The 22,572-nt window shown below is 40.0% G+C and overlaps 1 pseudogene; it reads right to left on the reverse strand.

Moving 5' to 3' along the window:
• Positions 1 to 18,456: 18,456 nt before the first annotated feature.
• Positions 18,457 to 22,155, reverse strand: LOC141406862 (transcription factor Dp-1 pseudogene; annotated as a pseudogene).
• Positions 22,156 to 22,572: the final 417 nt, after the last annotated feature.

The following is a 22,572-nucleotide window of genomic DNA, read 5'->3' on the forward strand; positions in this document are numbered from 1 at the left end:
CAGATGATCTTCCCTGGGAATTGCTGCTACTAAGTCTTCTGTGAATCTGCATTCCTCTATCTGGCAGCTCCAAGATGACATTTGTAAATAGCAACGTTAAGTAAATAGTCACAGCATGAAGAGTTCTTTCACCAGATTAGTACCATTCCTGACCGCTGGGGATGGCAAACTGACATTTAAAGAAAACTCCCAAATATGTCACACTGATCCTTGTCTTTCATATATTTATCCTAAGTCAAAACAATGTGTTGTCTTTGGAGAACACAAGCTGAAACAAGCATCAGGCCTGGACTTTAGTCCCCTGCCCCACATCTTCTTACCTTCCCATCTATAAATGTGCAGTTTCATTGGTGAAAGTTGTGTTTGTGCATATATGCGTGTGTGATTTTTTTCCCTATGCACAAACTCTCAATAGTTAATAAGGCAGCAGAACATGTTCTATCTTCCTGGAAGCAGAAAAATTAGTTATAATCTGTCAGGAAACAACTGTTTATCAAGGAATTCTTCCAGGAGCACTAACCTTTATTTAATATGTCGTTGATTTTCTAAACTGTTAAGTATGCCTTATAATGGTGAAAACCTACATGACACCACTCACTACATCAGCTAATATCTAGTTTATTAGAACATTAACATTTACCACTGGCAATTAACTGACAAATGGCACGCGTATGTGATTTATAAAGAGAGATTTGAAAATGAGCACAAGTTAAGTATTTTTAAATGGCATGTGGGAATGCTGTAGTGAAGCCTAGACTCTTCTTGTCCTTCCCTTTTCTTCTTAGAAGAAACAGACCAGTAGTATGCAAGTATGAAGCCCCTCCCCTCTGAGCTTCGTGAACTAATCTACAGTTAGCCATTGGAAAGCATGTGCATAATTAATTAAACATTACTATTGAAGAAAGATGTGTATGTGTGTGTGCAGATGGAGAACTTGTGAATAGGATAAGTCAAAGTGTTCTAAACAATAAAAAAACGTTGTGTTGCTCCATCATTGGTGCAAGGTAAGATTCATGTTTATTCCTTTATAGAGAATATATTAGTCTGGTAGGACTGCCAAAACAAAAATGCCACAGACAGGGAGATTTAAACAACAGAAATATATTTTCTCACAATTCTGGGACTAGAAGTCCAAGGTCAATGTGTCAGCAGGTTTTGTGTCTGGTGAGGCCTTTCCTCCTGGCTTGTAAACTGCCATCTTTTCACTATGTTTTTACATGGCCTTAGATCTTGCAAGTCTTTAGCCTTTATTTTCACTTTTGAAATTTTTTGTTTCTATTAAATTATTGTACATACATTTGAGATGTGCTGATACATATAATACGTACCATTTAAATCTTCACCAAGTTATAATTACTAAAATGATCTTTAAGATTGTCAAGTTTTTGAAATATCATAAGAATCTATAAATGTACAATCATTTATTTATTTAAATAATTTTCTTCATTCAACATACACTTAATATCTCCAACTACTGACCTACTATTATTTCTATCAGAGTTGTTGCTATATAGTATTCAGAAAAACTAAAAATCTTTTTATAAATTGAACATGGAAAAAGACTACTGAATGTGGCAAAGCCCTAATAATTTATACAGATGTATATGTACTTGCTTATGCATCAAAAATTTTTAGTGCATATGTCCCTCAAAGGCAAATATTTTAGTAGGCCATCCCATCAATTGACTAGAACTTAAAGTGTTTGATGATGACAGTGCTTTCTTTTGGACAAAAACAAGTTGCATATTACTAAAGTTCAGATTAATATTTTACAAGGTACTTTGCAATTTTTTCACTATACATTATTTCCAAAGTTAAAAACATAAAATAACTCTCTCCAATGAAATACTCAGCTGAAATGAGGATCACATCCTTTTCTATTTTACTTCTCTTATCTTTGTATTCTATTTGCGGCTATATATGCAGATATCCTTGAAATTAGAAATATAGCCAGAGGGTTTTCCTCCTAACAGAATTGCATTTTAAATGAATATTAATAGAGTAACTTTTTATTTTTAACCTCTTTTATTACAGACATTTTAAACATATGCCAAAGTAGATATAATAACGTAATGAACATTCATATTCCATCAAATAGCTTCAACAAATGGCTAATATTGCTTTATCTATTTCTCCAACTTTGTAATTATTTTGAAACAAACCCCAGACATCTTAAAACTTCTGTGAATACTTTACAGTGTATCTTTAAGAGATTACTATTTTAAAAAACATAACCACAATATCATTATAATCTCAAATAACAATAATCACTCTATACCATCAAATATTTAGCCATTAATCAAATTTCCAGTTTGGTTGGATTACTTTTTTTTTTTTTTTTTTTGAGACGGAGTTTCACTGTTGTTGCCCAGGCTGGAGTGCAATGGCACGATCTCAGCTCACCGCAACCTCTGCCTCCCAGGTTCAAGCAATTCTCCTGCCTCAGCCTCCGTAGTAGCTGGGATTATAGGCATATGCCACCACGCCCGGCTAATTTTGTATTTTTAGTAGAGACGGGGTTTCTCCATGTTAGTCAGGCTGGTCTCGAACTCCTGACCTCAGGTGATCCACCCGCCTCGGCCTCCCAAAGTGCTGGGATTACAGGCATGAGCCGCCGTGCCCGGCTGGATTACTTTTATTTAATATCTCTACAATTTTTTTTTTTTGTAGGTTTCCTCTCTCACTTTCATTCTTCAATTTATTTATTGAAGAACCTGGACCATTTTTCTTGGCATATTTTCTATATGTTAGATTTTGCTGATTGCATTCCTATGTTTATTTGTCTCCTGTGCACTCCATAAAATAATAGACTAAGAGATTAGGTTTTGTATTATTTTTGGAAAAAATGCACATAGTTGAGTTTTATTTTCTTTCTTGTACCATATCTGAAGGCATGTAAAAAGGGGTTGCTTTTCTTTTTGTGATTAATCAACAGGTTTAGGTGTTGCCACCTTTACCCATTCATTAAAAAGTTTCCCATGTGGTTTTCACTTACTGCTATCAGCAGCCATTCATATTTATTACAAAGATCCTTTAATTACAAAGATCCAAAAATCTCTACTGCAATGCGGTAATATTCCAATGTAATTGTTAACCTTTAATACATTATTTAATAACTATAAATAAAGTGTGATTATTTTCATTTCTTCTTTCAGGAAATTCCAATTTAAGGACTTTGCATTATTATTCACAGTACTTATTTAAAATTATTATAAGAGAGCTCTCTTTTTCTCTCTGTGTGAGACTGGTTGGTTGTGTACTTACAGGGGAGAGTTTTACTTCCATTTTAATGATAAGCTCTTGATTTATTATATTTATTTTTATATAGCACCTACCATGATGTACTTTACATTGCAGACACTCGAGAAAGTCATGGTAATTTGGTCGGTTAGAATGCTTTGGTACCTGCCAACCTGATCTTTGGGCCATTTCCTTTACCCTATCCCTCCTCCAAGTATGGCCCTGTTCATCATTTTTACCACATCATGTGGGATTAGTGACGTGTAAAGTCATTGATTGATAGTTGGTGTTTATGCATTAGGTTCTACCTCACTCTAGAAAGTAACTGTTGATATTTTAAATTCTGAAACAGAAAGATCCACTTGTGCTGGTGTCAACTATTCAATTAGAGTCAATCCTTTTCTAACAAAGTTTTTAAAAAGGCAGAGATAAATAATTTACTGATGTTAGTTACTACTAAATACTAATGTTAGTTACTACACAGTAGTATTTTACTCATTTATATAAAGGATCTTTATAACATCTTTCAATATACTATAATATATATAATATATTAATATAATAATAAATTAATCTGAAAATGATGATTTTCAGGAAAGGAATACGTTGAGCCATTGTGTGATTAGTATCTCTACAAGATTTACACAGGGGTTTACACAAACAGGCAGTAGTATTTATTACTGCTAAAATGAAATAGAAGACATATTACTTTAAGGAGTTTATGGTCCAGTCTGGGAAACAGAATCTATGGTGATAAACAAATCATAATACATATGTAATGATGTAGTCAGGATTCAGAGACTACTATTAGAGCTCACTGAGATTATTATAATTATTATAAGTCACTTGAGACTTTACCTCAGGAGAGATCAGTAAAAAATTTCTCCTCATCTCAGTTTCTAGAAGTGGTTATTATATTCCATGGATCTGTAATGGCAGAATTTAGATCAAATTTTTATCAAAAGTTCAGATGGGACAAAAACGCCACATATGGATAGAAATTTCCAGTTTTCCAATGATAGATGACATCCATTTTTAAGTCAGCTTTAGTAGCAGTAAATCAGTTTGAAAGGTTATATAAAAACATATGTCATAAACTTCTTCACATCCCTCACTCAGAATCTGCCTAAATTAATAACAGAATTTTCTAGGCTTTGATGACAGGTTATTCTCAGGAAACTGCCACCACAGTACCTAACAATTCGATGTCATGATGCTTACTCCAGATTGAGTGCTACAGATTTGTTCTATTCCTATTTGAGGTCAAAACTGAATAAGAAATGGCAGTTGCATTTTAATTTGAGGTAGCATTTAGAAATGATTTAAGAAATGTGATTTATGAGAACACAGATTTATTAGATTCAATTATTAGGAGGCTTGTTTTTACCTTTTCCATGTTTCAAGCAGGTACTAAATAATTCTGTCAACCTGTTATAAGACATCCATAAATGGCATTGCATAGAATTATTTACATGTCTCTTGAACATGATAAAGTACTCATCATAATAAATTATTATGGAAAAGGCAGTACTATTAATCACTTGTTAAATGTTAATAACATTTACCAACATTTATTTCTTTTAAAGCAGCAAGAAAAAATAGGTATTTCATTTTGAAAAATTATCAACTGAAATAAGGATTTTATTATTTCCAGATTCCAGATTCTCCACTTTAGACTTAAATAGTTAAATCTTTTACCTCTTAAAAGTTCTTGTATTTATTGGCTTTAATGTAGATGAAAAGAACGTGTTTGAGTTTTACAAAAATTTAGCTTCTAGAGTGCAAAAGCTTTTGAGAATGTAAGTGGGGTAGAAAAATTAAAACTAGGTTGTGTATTATAAAGCACTCTGTACTACTTAACCAGGAAAGCATCTAAATATTTATTCACTTTCCAATGTAGTACATCTATGCTATCTTCTGGCAATGGTTCCTCAAGTTGGGAATATTCAAACTAACACGCATCAAAATAATTTAATATTTCCTTACAGACTAACTAGCTGACATTCCTTAAATAGTATGAAGTCCTGTTAACATTGGAACAAGGCCACAGTAGTGGCTATCTTTAGTAAACGGAGAAAAGGTGATATTACAAAATCACTGTTATGTTAGTTGGCTAGTCCCAATATATCAGAACAGATGCTAAACATTCACAAAACCTGTAAAAGTGAAACATTTGGAAAACACCAAGTGTTCATGAAGAGATGGAGCAATGACAGTTCTATTTCACACAGTGCTGATAGAAATATAACTTGGAAAACTGAATGTTTGTGCCTCTCCAAAAATTCATATGTTGAAACCCTAATCCCCAATATTATGGCATTTAGAGATGATTCCTTTGGGTGGTAATGAGAAAAGTATTTTTTTCCTTTTTTTCTTTCTAGTTTTTGTGGGTACATAATAGATGTATACATTTATGGAGTACATGAGATATTTTGATGCAGGTATGCAAAGCATGATAATCACATCATTGAGAAAGGATTATCCATCCCCTCATGCATTTATCCTTTGCCAATTATACTCTTTTAGTTATTTTTAAAAGTACAAGTAAGTTATTATTGACTATAGTCACCCTATTGTGTTATCAAATAGTAGATCTTATCCATTCTTTCTATTTTTTTTTTGAACCCATTAATCATCCCCACCTCCCCACCCAGTTCCCTACCACCCTTCCCAGCCTCTGTTAACCAACCTTCTACTCTCTATATCCATGAGATCAACTGTTTTGATTTTTAGATCCCACAAATAAGAGAGGACATGTAATATTTGTCTTTCTGTGCCTGGCTTTTTTCACTTAACATACTGATCTCCAGTTGCATCCATGTTGTTGCAAATGATTGGATCTCATTTTTTTATGACTGAACATGAATGGGGAAAAAACAGCCTTTCCTATAAGATCTGGAACACTACGAGGATGTCCACTGTCATCACTGTTATTCAACATAGTACTGGAAGTCCTAGCTAGAGATTAGTATATTTATTTATTTTTTTTATTTTTTTATTTTTTTTTTGAGATGGAGTCTCGCTCTGTCACCCAGGCTGGAGTGCAGTGGCCGGATCTCAGCTCACTGCAAGCTCCTCCTCTCGGGTTCATGCCATTCTCCTGCCTCAGCCTCCCGAGTAGCTGGGACTACAGGCACCCGCCACTTCGCCCGGCTAGTTTTTTGTATGTTTTAGTAGAGATGGGGTTTCACCGTGTTAGCCAGTATGGTCTCGATCTCCTGACCTCGTGATCCGCCCATCTCGGCCTCCGAAAGTGCTGGGATTACAGGCTTGAGCCACCGTGCCCGGCGAGATTAGTATATTTATATTTTTAAATATGAGTTAGCCTACTTCCTCTCTCTCTCTGTTCTCTGCCATGTAAGGACATAAGAAGATACAATGTAAAGATGTATAGAAGCTACTGTTTCTGTCTGTAAACCAGGAAGAGGGCCCTCACCGGAACCCAACCATGCGGACAACCTGATCTCAGACTTCCAGCCTCCAGAACTGTGAGAAATAAATTTCTGTTGTTTAAGCCACCCAATTTATGGTATTTTTGATAGAGTGGCCCAAACTAAGTTAGTATTGTCCAATAAAAGTAAATAAGATCACAATTTATGACTCACAACTTCACTCCTTAGTATCTAACAAAGCAATACTAACTGCATTTATTTCTTTTCTTCAAAAGATAACTAGGTCACTTTATATCCCATCTAACAATATTTTGTAAAATCTGGTTTAATGTCTGTAATCTTTTTCAATAGCTTGGTATGTAAACGAGGTCACTTTTTTTTCATTTCTTCAAATTTGATTGCTTAGAACTTCATGTATCCTGATTAGCAGTATGTCCACTTTCTCCTTTTTAAGGCCTTTAGCTTTCATTAATCAGGAAAAGGAGAGTTTACTTGACACAAAAAAATCAGTTCTTCCCCCAAAACCTATCCACACAAAGAGCTAGAAAGTCCAGTTCTAACACCATTGTGTTGTTGCCACATGGAGTCATAGTTGAACTCTCTGGTTCTGTGAGATCTAATGTTACTTGTTCAATACTGAGGTGAGTTCTTTGGAAGTCTGGACACTTTATGAGACACAAGGGTACCCTGGTCTAGGGCTTCAGCTTTACCATTGTGTATTTATGTGTCTGTGTGTTTAACTTCCCACTCAAACTATCAGCCCTTGTTCTTCCAAGTGAAATGAGACCTCCTCAGAGTACGGGCATATTTTCAAAAACTTTGTGACGTATGCCAATGTTTCCTTTGAACAAGAGTCCACTGATGAAAGTGCCATAATAGCTTTCATGAATAAATGACAATCCACTTTTTAAAATTTTAGAACAGCTTTAGGTTTCAGCAAAAATGAGCTGAAAAAAATAGAGTTCCATATACTCCCTGCCCCTACACATGCATAGCCTCTCCATTTTCAACGTCCCCCACCAGAGAGGTACATTTACTATAATTGATAAACCTACATTGACACATTATTACCACCTAAAGTCCATAGTTTACATGAGAGTTCACTCTTGGTTTTGATATAGTTTGGATGGTTGTTCCCTCCAAATCTCATGTTGAAATGTAATCTCCAAAGTTGTAGGTGGGGTCTGGTGGGAGGTGTTTGAGTCATGAGAGTGGGTCTCTCATGAATGGCTTTGTATCCTCCCCACAGTAATGAGTTCACATGAGATCTGGTTGTTTAAAACAGCTTTTGGCACCTCTAAGCTTCTCTCACTCCCTCTCTCACCATGTGACGCGCTGGCTCCCTTTCACCTTCCATCACGACTGTAAGCTTTCTGAAGCCCTCACCAGAAGCAGATGCCCATACTATGTTTTGGGTAGAGCATAAAAACCATAGGCCAAATAAACCTCTGTTCTTTATAAATTACTCAGTCTCAGGTATCCATTATAGCAACAAAAACAGACTAATACAGTGTTGTACATTTTATGGGTTTGGGAAAATGTTTAATGAGTGACAGGTATCCATCATTATAGTATCATATGAAGTAGTTTCACTGCCCTAAAAAAACTCCTCTGTTTTCCACCTATTCATCCCTCCTCAATCCCAACCCCTGGCAACCAATGAAACCTTTACAATCTCCATAGTTTTGCCTTTTCCAGAATGTCATACAGTTGGAATTATTCAGTATGTAGCTTCTCAGAATTGACTTTCACTTAGTAATATGCATTTAAGTTTCCTCTGTGTATTTTCATGTCTTGACAGCTCATTTTTTTGATAGCACTAGATAATAAATACTCCATTGTCTGGATGTACTAATTTATTTAACCATCCACCCTCTGAAGGCTATCTTGGTTGCTTCCAAGTTTTGCCAATTATGAATAAAGCTTCTACAAACATTCAACTGCCAGTTTTTGTGTGGACATAAGTTTTCAAGTTATTTGTGTAAACACCAAGGAGAGTCATTGCTGGATCATATGGTAGAAGTATGTTTCGTTTTGTGAGAAACTGCCAAAGTGTCTTCAAAATTGGATGTACTACTTTGCATTACCATCAGCGAAAAAACAAGAGTTCTTGTTGCTGCACATCCTTGCCAGTATTTGTTGTTGTCATTGTTCTGGGTTTGGTTTATCTGAAAGAGAATGGAACCCGAGCCCCAGTCCAGAAAGCACAGAATCTTAGCCACTAGGCCACAGGGTGAGGTGCTCTTTTGTCAATGCTGCAGGAAATAGAAGCAGGCAGTTGAAGCATTTCAAAGGATTTTAACTTGTTTCAGATGTGAGCTCAACTGGAAGGTTGTTTAGCTAATTAATTAGATGTTACCGTTTCAAAGACAGGATCAGATTTACATCTCCAAAGGACTGCGAAGTCCAGCAGGACATTTAAAGGGTATTCTCTGATATTGGGTCAGTAAATAACCCATGTCATTGATTAGTTATGGTTTAGAAGAAAAACTTTATTGGATCTGTATTTTATAATCTCAGTAGTTTTCTTCTCATTCTGTAGTTGTTCCATTTGTTTTCTCCGCTCCAAATTTAAAGACGTTTACCCTCTTTTAAGAGAAAAAAAAAAGTTTGCATCGTGGAATTTCAAAAATCTCTGCCTAAGAGCTTATGGCAGCTGAGGGAACAAGCAGAAAGGGATGAATTCAGATGACAGGGGTACAAGGAGGAGGAGCAGTTGGAGGCAAAATGGAGAAAGTCTCAAGTCTTTTTTCATTTGAAATAATTTTAGACAATCTTGATTTCCTCTTGCAAAGAAATTTCTTTATCAAAACTCTTTTAAAAGCTTCGAAGTAGTATTGAAACATTGCTCTCCCAGTTAAATTTTGGTTTTATTTTAAAGCCAGCTTTATTTTTATTAGTAGAGCATGCAGATAAACTATATTAGGTGTTTCAAAGATATCCTATTTAGCCTATTGTAGTTAGGGGTCTTTATGCTTTAAGACCATTTTTCTAGATATTGACAGGAGGTGGCACCATAAGTATTTTACATGAATTCACCTGAAGTTTCTAAAGGTGGATGTCTCCTTTAGAAGTACAAATGCAAATTAGATTTTCCCTTTGAAAGACCAAAAAGATCTAGTGGGAGGAATTCTGGTTACTCCAGATAAAAGTGCAGATTTGACCATTGAACCAAACTTCAGAATCTGGCCAGTTTTAAAGATTACAAATTTTTCATTTAAGCCACAAAAATTTCATTTTCTCTCTTCAAAGAAAAACTGTTTTCTCCTTGACCAAATTTCAAGTGAGTGAAAAGGTTTCAAACTCTAAGAAATAAGACAAACAAAACCTTTACTGCAGAGAAAAATGAAAATGACAAATATGCAGTCCACAGAATCCCTAGAATAAAAGCTCTGCTTTAAAGTAGGAGTTTTCTCAGAAGACTTCTCTTGAGGAAACTCCTACCTTAAAATCAGAGCTTCAATTCCAGCTCCATTGAGCATGGAATTGGGTTGCTTGAATAAAGTTTCAATCTCAAACTGAAACTAGGGCAACTGAAAACCTGAGAGGAGCTTTGACAGAGACCCCCATCGGCTGCAACAAGGTCGGGTGAATGAAAAGCATTCCCTCTCTCTTGACATAATTAATTTAGGGAGTCCTGAGATTTTATTTTCTTTTACATGTACAAAATTTAGAAGTTTTTCTCTATAAACCCAAGTATTATTAAATCAAGTTTAGCTTAAAGCAACCTCCTTACATATTTTAAGGTCGGCCTAAAAGTTTCTCTGTACATCATGAAGTACAACTTAAATGGAGTTGTATATAGACTGCAGCCCACTCTTGTGCCAATCACTGAGTTTTGGTCAATCAACTGTGGCCAACGGTTCAAATAATATTCAAAAAAGGCAAACCCTGAGCTGTAACCAACACCAAAATCAAATTTCAGCTTCAAAAATCAATCTTTTTTGACCTCTAACTTCGGGATGCTACGGAGAGCCCCTGAAGCATCCAAAAGAGAGGTAAACAGGATTATATGACATGTTAAGTTACATGCAAAGCATTGCCAAATGAGAAATAATGTTTAACTTTCTTCAGCCTATATTTTAATGAATGTTATTAATATATGTTCCAAAATTGTATGGAATTTCTAAGATTCCAATATGTCTGAGTATATGCTATCAATCGTAATTATGGTTAAGTTACTGTAGACCACAGAAATAACCACATTTCCTTGTCAATTGTGTCTTTAACTGTGACTATTTAAAGCCATTTCCATAGTTAACTGCTTGATTCTGATGCAGTTTCTGAAAACTTCACAAGCATGCAACATCCAAGAATATGATGTCTTTAAGGAGGTTCAGGAAAGGATGGAAAGGACCCTAAGAAGCACTCCTCAGTACAGGTTTCTAATAACTTTAGAATCATATCATTTGGACTGGGTAAGAATTCCCAGAACTTTAATGAAGAGACTGACTAGTATATAAAACTGCTCACCCAAGCAGAACAAAAATTAATTAATATCAAGAAAATATTTTGCAGGTTTTCATGCTAAATCAGCCAGTACTGAAAATGTTTAGATATACAATTTGAATGAACTCCATGGTCTAAGTAAAATTTCCTATGATAACCCATCAGTTATCAGTGCTATGCACCTAAATTGGAGAAATCGCTAGTATTCAAGAAGACACAAGTGTATTGTTAAGCATAGACTCATGGAAAGCCAGGATGGCTGTCTTGTCCTTCTTAAGTCCTTAAAGCTATGGTTATTAAAAGTTCTAAATCCAAATTAAATACATATATTGGTGTGGTGACTTCTAAGTTGCTAAAATAGTTTATGACCAATGTTTGGTTTGTCAAACCCATATTCTTGGGAAGACAAAAATTTCAGGTACATTCTACTGTCTGATGGGCTATTTAAACACTTCTAAAGGGATTTCATTCAATTGTCATTTTCAGTGCATGTTTTCTGGTTGTACAAAACGTTCCTATGCAAGAAGGCTAATGTTATAACAGTAGCTCATTATACCAAAGTCTCTTTTCACCAGGTAAAGAAAGCTTTTAATGGTTCACTGAGAGCAATTAACCCCTTCACAATATAGAACATGAAGATTAGACCTTGTAAGAATATCATTGAAAGACTACCCTTGCCATCCACACTGCAGCAAAACTTCTGGATCTTGAACCTTGAGTTCATAATCTCACGACTTAGAGGGGTCCCTCCTCACTCTTGGAACTATAAACACATTGGAAACCTTAAGGTAAAACTAACCAGGGAAGTTTCTCCTCAGAAGAAGGTGGCATCCTTGATGTAGACAGCTTTATCCCAACATCACAGATCAAGACTTCTCTACTATCATAAGACTCTTATCTTTGACTATTTTTCCCTTACTTATGCCTCTATGAATGATAGAAGTGAAAGGGGGATCTGTTGTGTGCACTCGTGGGGTATACTTTTTTTTTCTTCTTTTTTTTTTTTTTTTTTTTTTTTTTTTTTTTTTTTGAGACGGAGTCTTGCTTGCTCTGTCTCCCAGGCTGGAGTGCAGTGGCGCGATCTCGGCTCACTGCAAGCTCCGCCTCCCGGGTTCATGCCCTTCTCCTGCCTCAGCCTCCCGAGTAGCTGGGACTACAGGCGCCCGCCACCGCAGCCGGCTAATTTTTTGTATTTTTTTTTAGTAGAGACGGGGTTTCACCGTGGTCTCGATCTCCTGACCTTGTGATCCGCCCGCCTCGGCCTCCCAAAGTGCTGGGATTACAGGCGTGAGCCACCGCGCCCGGCCTCGTGGGGTATACTTTTATCTGTGAAAAATTTTGCAGCCAGCCTTATACATGGATAACCTTATGCCTCGATAGATGGAAGATGAAGGTGTAATGTACTTGAGAAATTGTAAGGGTATATAATTTGCCTCACAGTCAGTCAGAAACAGAACACTGGTCCACTCCTCTAAACCTATATCATAGGCTAAAAAGAACACTGCCAGGAGGTCGTCACTCTTCTGAAGGGCATTGTTTGTTAAGTCCTTTTTTCCATGGTTTAGAGTAAATGAGGTAATGATTAGAAATTGATCCCTCATGATATGCTTTATAGCAGATTCTACTGTAGAGGCTATGGTTACATAACAGACTTTAAAGTCTCTTGTGAAAGTTATGCTGAATAATAGAATTGCTCTGTATTACTAACTAGCTAAACAGATGTATCTATGCAACTGCTGGAAATTCTTGTTGCCCATGAAGAAATACATCACATCCAGTATTACAGAGATTCAGTTATAGGGTATTAATGAAGAGACTGTTTAAAGTGAGTAGACTCTTCATCTAGCTCATTCTTTGGTCTATTTCATTTTAGTTGGTTTGATGTATGGGGAACCTGGCTAAGGAGCAGACTCCAAACTCGTGGTATTATCCTCCTGATAGTCTTAATAGTAATCTCCCCGGTACACTGTATTCTCTCAAAAGTTTTAAATACTTCCATGCAGCCATCTCTAAAATGTCAAATGGTCTCTCTTTAACTGGAATGACAAGAGCTGAAAGAAATATGTGACCAAAAAGGCACTGTTACCCATGAATGACATGCTGAGACCAGAAATCCAAAATGATGGTAACTGAGAGTGGCACTAAGGTCCTAAGTTTTGGTCACACTCTCACCGTGAGAATCTGACCAAAAGGGGGGAATTTTAAAACAAATTATGGGAGCCCATTGTTTGCCCAACAGACCAGATGAAACCAAAATGTAGTCATTTATGCTAAATGTGACATAATCAAACTAAGACTTTAAGGAAACATACAAGATTTTAGAACAGACCACGTTTTGTTTCTCTCCTGCAGCATAAGAAGGTATTCTCTACTCTAAACCTTACAAAAATAATAATAGTAATAACCTTAAGACCTTGTTTCCACCTTACAAAACCCGCAGTTCTGCTATTTCCCAGTGGGTTTCAAAACCAAATAAGTACATTTACAATGGTGATAGTGACATCAATGACTAAAGTTTTGGTAAATCTCTCACAATTAAGAGGATGACAAAATGGTGGGAATTGTTAAATCAAGTTTAGCCTAAAGCTATCTCCTTACATATTCTAAGTTCAGCCTAAAGATTTCTCTGTACATCATGAACTATAACCTAAATGGAGTTATAGATAGACTGTAGCCTACTCTTGTGCCAATCACTGAGTTTCGGCCAATCAGCGATGGCCAACTGTTCAAACCATGTTCAAATAAGGCAAATGCCAAACTGTAACCAACCCCACTGTTTCTGTACCTCACTTCCATTTTCTGTATGTCCTTTCTTTTTTCTGCCCATAAATCTTCTTCTACCATGTGGCTGCACTGGAGTCTCTTAGTCTTCTCTGGCTCAGGAGGCTGTCTGATTTGTAAATCATTCTTTGCTCAATTAAACCCTTAAATTTAATTCAGTTAAAGTTTTTCTTTTAACCAGTACATATGGTCAAGTAATTTTCTACAAGGCCACCAAGAAGACACAAGGTAGAAAGAGTAGTCTCTCCAATAAATGGTGCTGGGAAAACTGGATATCCACACACAGAATAATGAAACTGGTCTCTTTACACCATACACAAAAATCAGCTCAAAATGGATTAAATACCTAAATATAAGACCTGAAATGTAAAACTGTTTAAAACAAAGGGGATGGGGAAGTTATTTGACATTGGCCTTGGCAGCGACTTTTTGGATATCACACCAAAAGCACAGGCAAAAGCAAAAATAAATAACTAGGACTATAAAAAACTAAAAAGCTTCTCCACAGCAAATAAAACCATTAACAAATTGAAAAGGCAGCTAATAGATTGAGAGAAATTATTTGTGAATCATATATCTAATAAGGGGTTAATATCCAAAATATTTAAGGAACTAAAAGGAAACTAAAACTATTTTCCTCAAAATATACTTTTTTGGTATATTTTGAAATGGCTATTCAGAGGACCTGCAGACAGGAATAGCTCTGAAAAGCTGTCATTTGTGGAGTATATATGCATTGCTACATTAGCAAAATAGTCAGGCTTTCTTTGAGGCCCTACCCCTTATTCAGATCTGGAAATAATTAACTCAACCACAAGCTGCTACCTATTCTTTCTGATAGCTGTTGCCTTTGAGGTTTCATCTACATGACAAGATTGCCTTTACCCCTTGCCTTTATTTCTCTCTCCCTCCCATAATCTTGAAGCATGGTCTTGCCATGCTTTAAGCCCCTATTCTTCTGTTACCTCAAGATGGTATAAAAATGTCAACTATCTGGCCCTATCTTTGAGAGTTTCATATTTTGTATGACTCCCACGCACACATGTGCATATTAATAAATTTTCTATGTCTTTTCTCCTATTAATCTGCTTTTTGTCAGTTAATTTTCAGTGAATCTTCAGAGGTCAAAGGAGACATTTTTCCTTTTAGCCCCTTCAGAACTCACAAAATTTTATAGCAAAATAATAATAATAATATAATTAAAGAATGGGCAAAGGACCTGAATAGACTTTTTCCAAAGAAGGCATAAAAATGGCCAATAGCTATAAGAAAAGATGCTCAACCTTATTAATCATCAGATAAATGTGAATCAAAAGCACAATTACATATCATCTCATACCTGTTAGGATGGATATTACCAAAGGGCAAGAGATAACAAGGGTTTTCAAGGGTGTGGGGAAGAGGGAACTGTTGCACACTCTTGATGAGAATCTAAATTGGCATCGCTATTATGGAAAACAGTATGGAGGTTCCTCAAAAACTTAAAAATATAACTACCTTAAGATCCAGAAATCCCTCTTCTGTGTATATACTCAAAACTTTTCTGTGCTCCCATGACGAGCATTATTCACAGTAGCCAAGATATGGGAACAACCTGAGTGTAGTGTGAGTGGGTAGTTGAACGGATAAATTGTGGTAGATATATAATGGAATATTAACCTTAAAATAAGAGATACTGCCATTTGTAACAACATGGATAAGGATGGAAGACATTTTGCCAAGTGAAACAAGACAGACACAAGATGAAAAATACTGCAGGATCTTGTATGTGGAATCTTTTTTGTTAAAAAAAAAAAAAAGTCAAATACTTAGCGCAAGGAGGAAATGGGGATGTGTAGGTCAAAGGTACAACTTACAGTTATGTGGGTTAAATAAATAAGTCTGAGATCTAATGCACAGCAGGAGGACTGTAGTTAACAATATTGTATACTGAAATTTTACTAAGACTTTATTTTAGACGTTCTTATCACAAACAAAGGTAAATATGGATGGATGGTGATGGATACGTAAAATTGCTTACCTGTGGTAATTATTTCACTATGGACATGTACATCAAAACATCTTGCTGCTCACCTAAAATTAATACAATTAAAAGGGAAATATGCTCCTGACTGGGCAGGAGGAGAAAGCTAGGTGACCCGGAGCCAGCGTGGCTGGGTACCTAGCGTCTTCAAGAAACTGCCACTCGCTGCCAGTCGGGGGCGCGGGCTGGGCTCCCCCAGCGGGCCAGGGTCGCGGTAGGGGCGGGACCCGTGCGAGCCTCCGGCCCTGGGAGCAGAAGCCGAAACCACCAGGTGCTGGCCCTCCGTCCCTCCCTGTTGGGCACCACCTCCCGCAGCCTAGGGAGGGGCCGGGACGAAGCTAGCCTGGTCGCGTGGGGCGGAGCGGGCGCGGGGCCGGCGGCGAAGGTCCGGGGTGGAATCGACGTTGCTGCGGCTGCCGACGACCCCCACCCGGCCGGCCGCCTCCGCAGACCCACCTTGGCCACGCCGCAGGGGGCGCGCAGAGCCCCGAGGGAGCGAGTCCCAGCGCGTGGGAGCTCGGCGGCTTCCCAACTCGGGAGGTCGGGCTCCTGGCTCCCCGGACCCGCCTGGCGTCCTCGGGCGGCAGCGGCGCCCAGGAATGGCTTCGGCGGGTAGCGGCATGGAGGTGTGCGTGTCGGTGCTGACCCCCTTGAAGCTGGTCGGGCTGGTGTGCTTCTTCCTGACGCTGTATCTGGACCTGGGGGCGGTGCTGAGCCCGGCCTGGGTCACGGCTGACCACCAGTACTACCTGTCGTTGTGGGAGTCCTGCCGGAAACCCGCCAGCTTGGACATCTGGCACTGCCAGTCCACGCTCAGCAGCGCTGAGGGCCCGGCGCACCGCGACCCCTGCCTCTCGCCCCGGACTGCCTCGCGTCCCACTGCCAGGACAGTCACCACCTGTCCCCACCTCTCCGCGTCCCCTGCCCTGGCCCGTCTCACCGTGTCCAGGCCCTTCTCGGATCCTGGGGCTCCAGCCACCTCCCTGGCCTCCACCCCTCTTCCCTCCACATCCCTGGTCGCCAAACCTAAAGCGACAGCCCACGCCCTCTCCCTCCGCCGTGGCCATTCCTCCTATTCTGCAGTAACACGTAACGCTATTTTGGGTATTTGTTATCATTTGAGGCGAGAGCCATGTGGCTGTGTAAAAAATGCGACGCCTTCCACACCCCCGTTAAAAAAGCAGCAGGCAAAAACTCCCCACTCCACCGAGATGCTGCGGGGGTTCTCTGTTCGGTCTTCCCCACTCTTTTTTCCCTCCTCTTTCGAGGACGAATTTGCCTAGGTTTACCTCTTAGTGTTCACATTTCTGCCTGTTCCACTCCACCGTATCTGGATTTTCACCAGTTAACTCAGATTGGGATTTTATTTCCTTAAACTTTTGGGAGATATGAAGAGTTGGGAGAGGGAGGGGCTTACTTTCTTTTGTGGTCTTTGGTTGTGAGTTGCCCTCCCATCTCCCCAATCCAAACTACCTCTCTTCTCCAGTCAGACCTTTATTTATTTCTCCTTTGCAAGAGCTGCTCTCAGAGAGCCTGGGACTTTATAGCTTATTCGGCCCGTACTAAAAGCTGCAAATGGATCCCCACTGTGGGAGATCCCAGGACAGAGTTGTCTGACATTGGAGCTTGGAGTGGAAGCAAAATGGTATCAAGACATTATTGGAATGATTGTTCAGTTTAAATAGGGATAGTTATTGTATAATTAAATATTGTATTAATGTTAAATTTCCTGATTTGCTCATTGATAGTGGTTAAATAAAATAATGTGTTTTCTGGCCAGGGATTACGGTGGCTCACGCCTGTAATCCCAGCACTTTGGGAGGCCGAGGCAGGCAGATCACCTGAGGTCAGGAGTTAGAGGCCAGCCTGGCCAACATGGCAAAACCCTGTCTCTACTAAAAATACAAAAAATAGCCGGGTGTGGTGGTGGGTGCCTGTAATCCCAGCTACTCAGGAGGCTGAGACTGGGAGAATCGCTTGAACCCAGGAGGCGGAGGTTGCAGTGAGCCGCATCGCCATCGGCAACAGAGCCAGACTCTGTCTCAAACAAACAAACAAACAACAACAACAACAAATATATATATATGTTTTCCTTTTTTTAGTCAATATACACTGAAATATTTAGGGGTACAGGGTCACAACATATGCAACTTACTCTCAAATGGTAGAAAATATGTATATATGGTAGAGAGAAAAAATGATAAATGAGACAATGTTACAAATTGATGAATACGGGTAAAGGACTTTTCTTGTACTATTTTTGTACATTCTTGCAAATCTTCTATAAGTTTTAAAGCATTTAAATTTGTAATTAAAAATATTTTTCCCAGGTATAAAGTACTTTTAGCACAATGAATTCAAAGTGCTTGCCTTTTCTGTAAAGGAGAATGATAAAGTAGGATGAAAAGTTATTAAGTGTGTGAAAACTGTTAGATTATCTAAAATTTATATTTCTTGAAAACATACAGTGTGAAAAAACAGATTTTATGTCTTAAACATATGAACCATATTGAACTCTAAACATTCCATGATATTTGGTATAGATAGTGAACACTTTCAATAACATTTAGATGACATTTGCAAATAGTACTTTATTCTATTTAGAATATATAATAGCTCACGATTGGTCTAGGAAGGTGAATACCTTAAGACAAAGCCAGTTATGTTAAAACACACACATATATGCATGTTCAACCACACACTCAGAGAAAACTGTGTGAAGCCCTCCCTATTAGAGTGAGACACAAGATGTATTTGTCTTCTAGCACACGTGACATCACTTGTGTAGCATCTAGTGTTATTTTTGTGCTGCCCAGGACTGGATCTTTATACAATGGCTACCTCTGGTAATGCAATTTCCAGCTGTGGAGCAGTTCTATGAAATTTTCACCCCCACCATGTGCTTTTCTATCCATGCTCTCTTTGAATAGCATGTAGTCTAGAGTAAAGAATGGTGGGCTGGGCGCAGTGACTCACACCTGTAATCCCAACACTTTGGGAGGTCAAGGCGGGCTGACCACCTGAGGTCAGGAGTTCGGGACCAGCCTGACCAACATGGTGAAACCCTGTCTCTACCAAAAATACAAAAATTAGCCGGGCATGGTGGCAGGGGCCTGTAATTCCAGCTACTTGGGAGGCTGAGGCAAGAGAATCACTTGAACCCGGGAAGTGGAGGTTGCAGTGAGCCAAGATCGTGCCATCACACTCCAGTCTGTAGGACAAGAGCGAGACTTCGTCTCAAAAAAAAAAAAAAAAAGAAAAAGAATGGAAGAAGAGTATTCTCTCAGAGTGGGAAGGGAAGTCCAGATATGTCTTTTCTTTTGTATGAGAAGTAAAACCTTTTAAAATACTATCAGCGTCTATTAACTTCCTCCATACTTTGTCTCTCATTAGGCAAAGCAATGATGTTATCTATAACCTTCTAGAACAAAACTTTGTGTGAATCAAATCCTTCCCCCTGGCCAAGGTGATAAATCCTAGCTCAGCAGAGTCCTATAGAAATGGGGCTCTCAAAGACAGTCCAGCACACAGGACAGTGAACCTAGTTCTCCAACCCACATAATATTATTAGTTAAAAGCATCTTCCAGAGTTCCTAACAAGGGTAATTTTTCTTTGTTTGGTTTTGTTTAAAATGCCCAGGCGCATTTTATTAATAAAAACTAACAGTGCCAAGTTAAACAAGTCAAACAATTAAAGTCTCTTTATATTCCATAAAATATTACAGAAAAGTTTGTTTGTGTTTCAATAAAAAGACTTTCATTTTAGAACAGGGAGCTAATAGCAACTGTGCAGTTAATGGGTTTTGTGAATAAATTTTAAAAGAGACTACTGCCTGTCCTAAATTCCTTGTTCTTTTTATTAAAAAAAAGAACTATTAAAAATGATTGACAAATTTTGAGTTAAAAAATTGTTAAAATATTCTCTATATTTAATTTCAATGTTATAATAGATTACAGGAAGATGCTTATGAAACAAATACATTTGTTTCAGTACATGTCTTTAAATGATAGACTGATAAGTATGTAAACAGCTATATAATAAAAGGTTTCCAAACGTTACCTGTAAGAAATCAGGCAAATTTTACCATAAGCAATAAACCATTCCAAGCCTTCCAAACAGTCTCCATTGCCGCACCAGCGTGGCTATAAGCTTTAACCAAGCGAAAACAAACAAACAAAAGCACTTTGCAATTTGTTGCTGCAAAATAGGGAGAGAAAAGAGTGTATAAACTTGATGGAATCACGACAGTCAATATAATTTAAGGGAAAATAAAGTTAATAAGGTTGATGGTGTTTATTGTTTAAAAAGTCGAATTCTGCTGTTTGCTTGGGGCTCTGGACATCGTACCACTGAACAAATGGAAAACTCCACAGAGTCTCACTATCTGCCAGTGGGGGCGCCGTCCAAACTCATGGCAAATAAACGGAGTCAGGTGCTCACCATCCACAACAGGAGGGCGTTTTATTTTCATGCATGTGGATGAAATATAATTTCTCCAGCAAAAACTGTTCAGGGGCAAAACTGAACTCTGCACTTAAAGAAAAATAGAAAATGAAAACACAAAATACTAAAAAGTAAATAAACACTCTGCATCAGCACACTGGTATCAAAACACATCCACAGCACGTCCTAAACCTATGGGAAACAATCCTTGCTTATCAAAGGTGCATATCTAAATTCAATAGCTTACCAATGTCTTCTTGGGAGTAGGACAAAAGGGAACAGAAAACCCACATTTAAAAAAAAAAAAAAAAAAGTTTCTTTTCCCTAAATGTTTTCCTGAAGCGGCATTTGAAGTGGGGAGGACGTCAGTCGTCCTTGTCATTCTCGTCGAAGTCATCATCCTCCTCCTTGTCCTCCCCGACATAGGACACCGGGGTCTCCGCCCTGGAGCCGCTGTACTGAGACACGTTGGAGCTTGTGGCCAGCACCCCATCTGCACCGTTGGTCAGGTCACTGGCAGAGAACCTTGTGCCTTTAGACGTGGAACCTGCCGCTGTGATGAACACGCCTCCAACAGTTCCCTGAGCCATTTCTGTCACATACGGCTCCAGCGCCTTTGGGACCAGACTTCGGGCCATTTTAAGGTCTTCAGCAGAGCAGCTCCCGGACTCCAGCCAGCAAGCCATGCCCATCCGCTTCAGCACTTCTATGTCACCGTGGATTTCAAACGTGTTGTCGAAATTAAATAGATACTCGAGTTTGTCGTTGGAGATGCTGCAGTCGATGACGGTCTTCTTGCTGGTGTTGACGATGATGAAGGGCAGGTGGATGACCGAGTTGGGTGGTGGCGGCCGGCTGGCCTGCTGCTCCGTGTGCCGATTTCTCTGCACCAGGTTCTTGAAGGCAATTTGCTGTAGAATAAGTTCTTGAAGTTGAGACTGTTTCTGTTTTATTCTTTCAAGTCTCCTCTGTCTTTCTACCTCTAAGTTCTGACGTTCCTGAGCCGAGTTGGTGGGCAGACCAATCCACTTAATCTCCTTCTTCTCCTTGGAGATGATGTTCATGGCCATCAGCACGTTTAAGGCATCATAGACGCGCCGTCTTATGTTCTTCTGGTCATAAGCTGACTCGTTTGGCAAGATGTGGTTGTCGGCAGCACTGAACTCTGCGACCAGCTCGTCCGCCACTTCGTTGTAGGAAGTGGTCCCCTTCCTCTGCACCTTCTCGCAGACCTTCATGGAGAAATGCCGCAGGCCCTTGCAATTCTCTCCCTTCCTGATGCGCTTCCCTGCAGACCGAGGTGAGGAGTCAGAAGGCTGGTTCTGAGAGGCAAAGTGAGTGCTGGGGGGGTGTGGGCTTCCTACCACCAGGCTGTTTGACGCTGCAGGTCTCTGAGGCATATCAATCACCACTTGCTGGGCAATGCTGACATTGGACGGTCCAAAGGCTTTTGGCAAAAGCTGCTTCCCGAGCGGGTTGACTGTGGAGGGGTGAACGGCCACGAGGGACACCACGCCTTTCCCGGGACTAAGGTTCTGATCTATGAAGACCTTGAGTTCTCCGTTGGCTTCAATTAGACCGGCATCTTTTGCCATGTTACCAGATCCGGGAAATCAATGCTACAAATGTTCACCTTCCCAGAGAAGAAAAATGATTTTTCTGGGCGCAGTCCCGGGGTCCCGGCGCAACGTGCAGGCTCGCGGCGTCCACCCCGGACACTGGCGGCGCCCGCCCGGCAGACCGGTAACTCTGACAGGTGGGCTTCCGGGGTCCTCGCCACGCGCCTGTCACTAGGCCTCCAGCCGCCTCCGCACTAGGCGCCTCCCGCGCGCGCCGGAACCGGGTCCCCGCGGGCCGCCGTGGGGCGGCCTCCCCTCCCCCGCCCTGCGCGCCTCCGGCCGACCCTGGCCCCGGCCCCACCTCCGGCGCGGGGCGCGGGCGCGGTGGCGGGCGCTGCTGTCTGCCAGGAGAGCCGGGCCCGGGACCCCCGCCCCACGATTACCTGGGGAGCCCCCACCAGCGCCGAGCGCGCGGGGTCCCCGAGGCACAGGGGCGCGCGGGGCGCGGGAAGGCGCGGGTCGGGACCGCGCGGCGCCTACACGTGGCCAGGGCACGGGATGGGGTGGCCAGGGGTCAGCCCGCGCCCCTGGCCCCCGCCTGCGGCTCCCGCGGCATCCCCTGCCCGTCCGCACCTGGTTGCCCGATCCGGCCGCGCGGGTGGGGGCGCGGTGCCGGCGCGCAGA

This window comes from Macaca fascicularis, chromosome X (genome assembly GCF_037993035.2).
Source record: "Macaca fascicularis isolate 582-1 chromosome X, T2T-MFA8v1.1".
Lineage (NCBI taxonomy): Eukaryota > Metazoa > Chordata > Mammalia > Primates > Cercopithecidae > Macaca > Macaca fascicularis.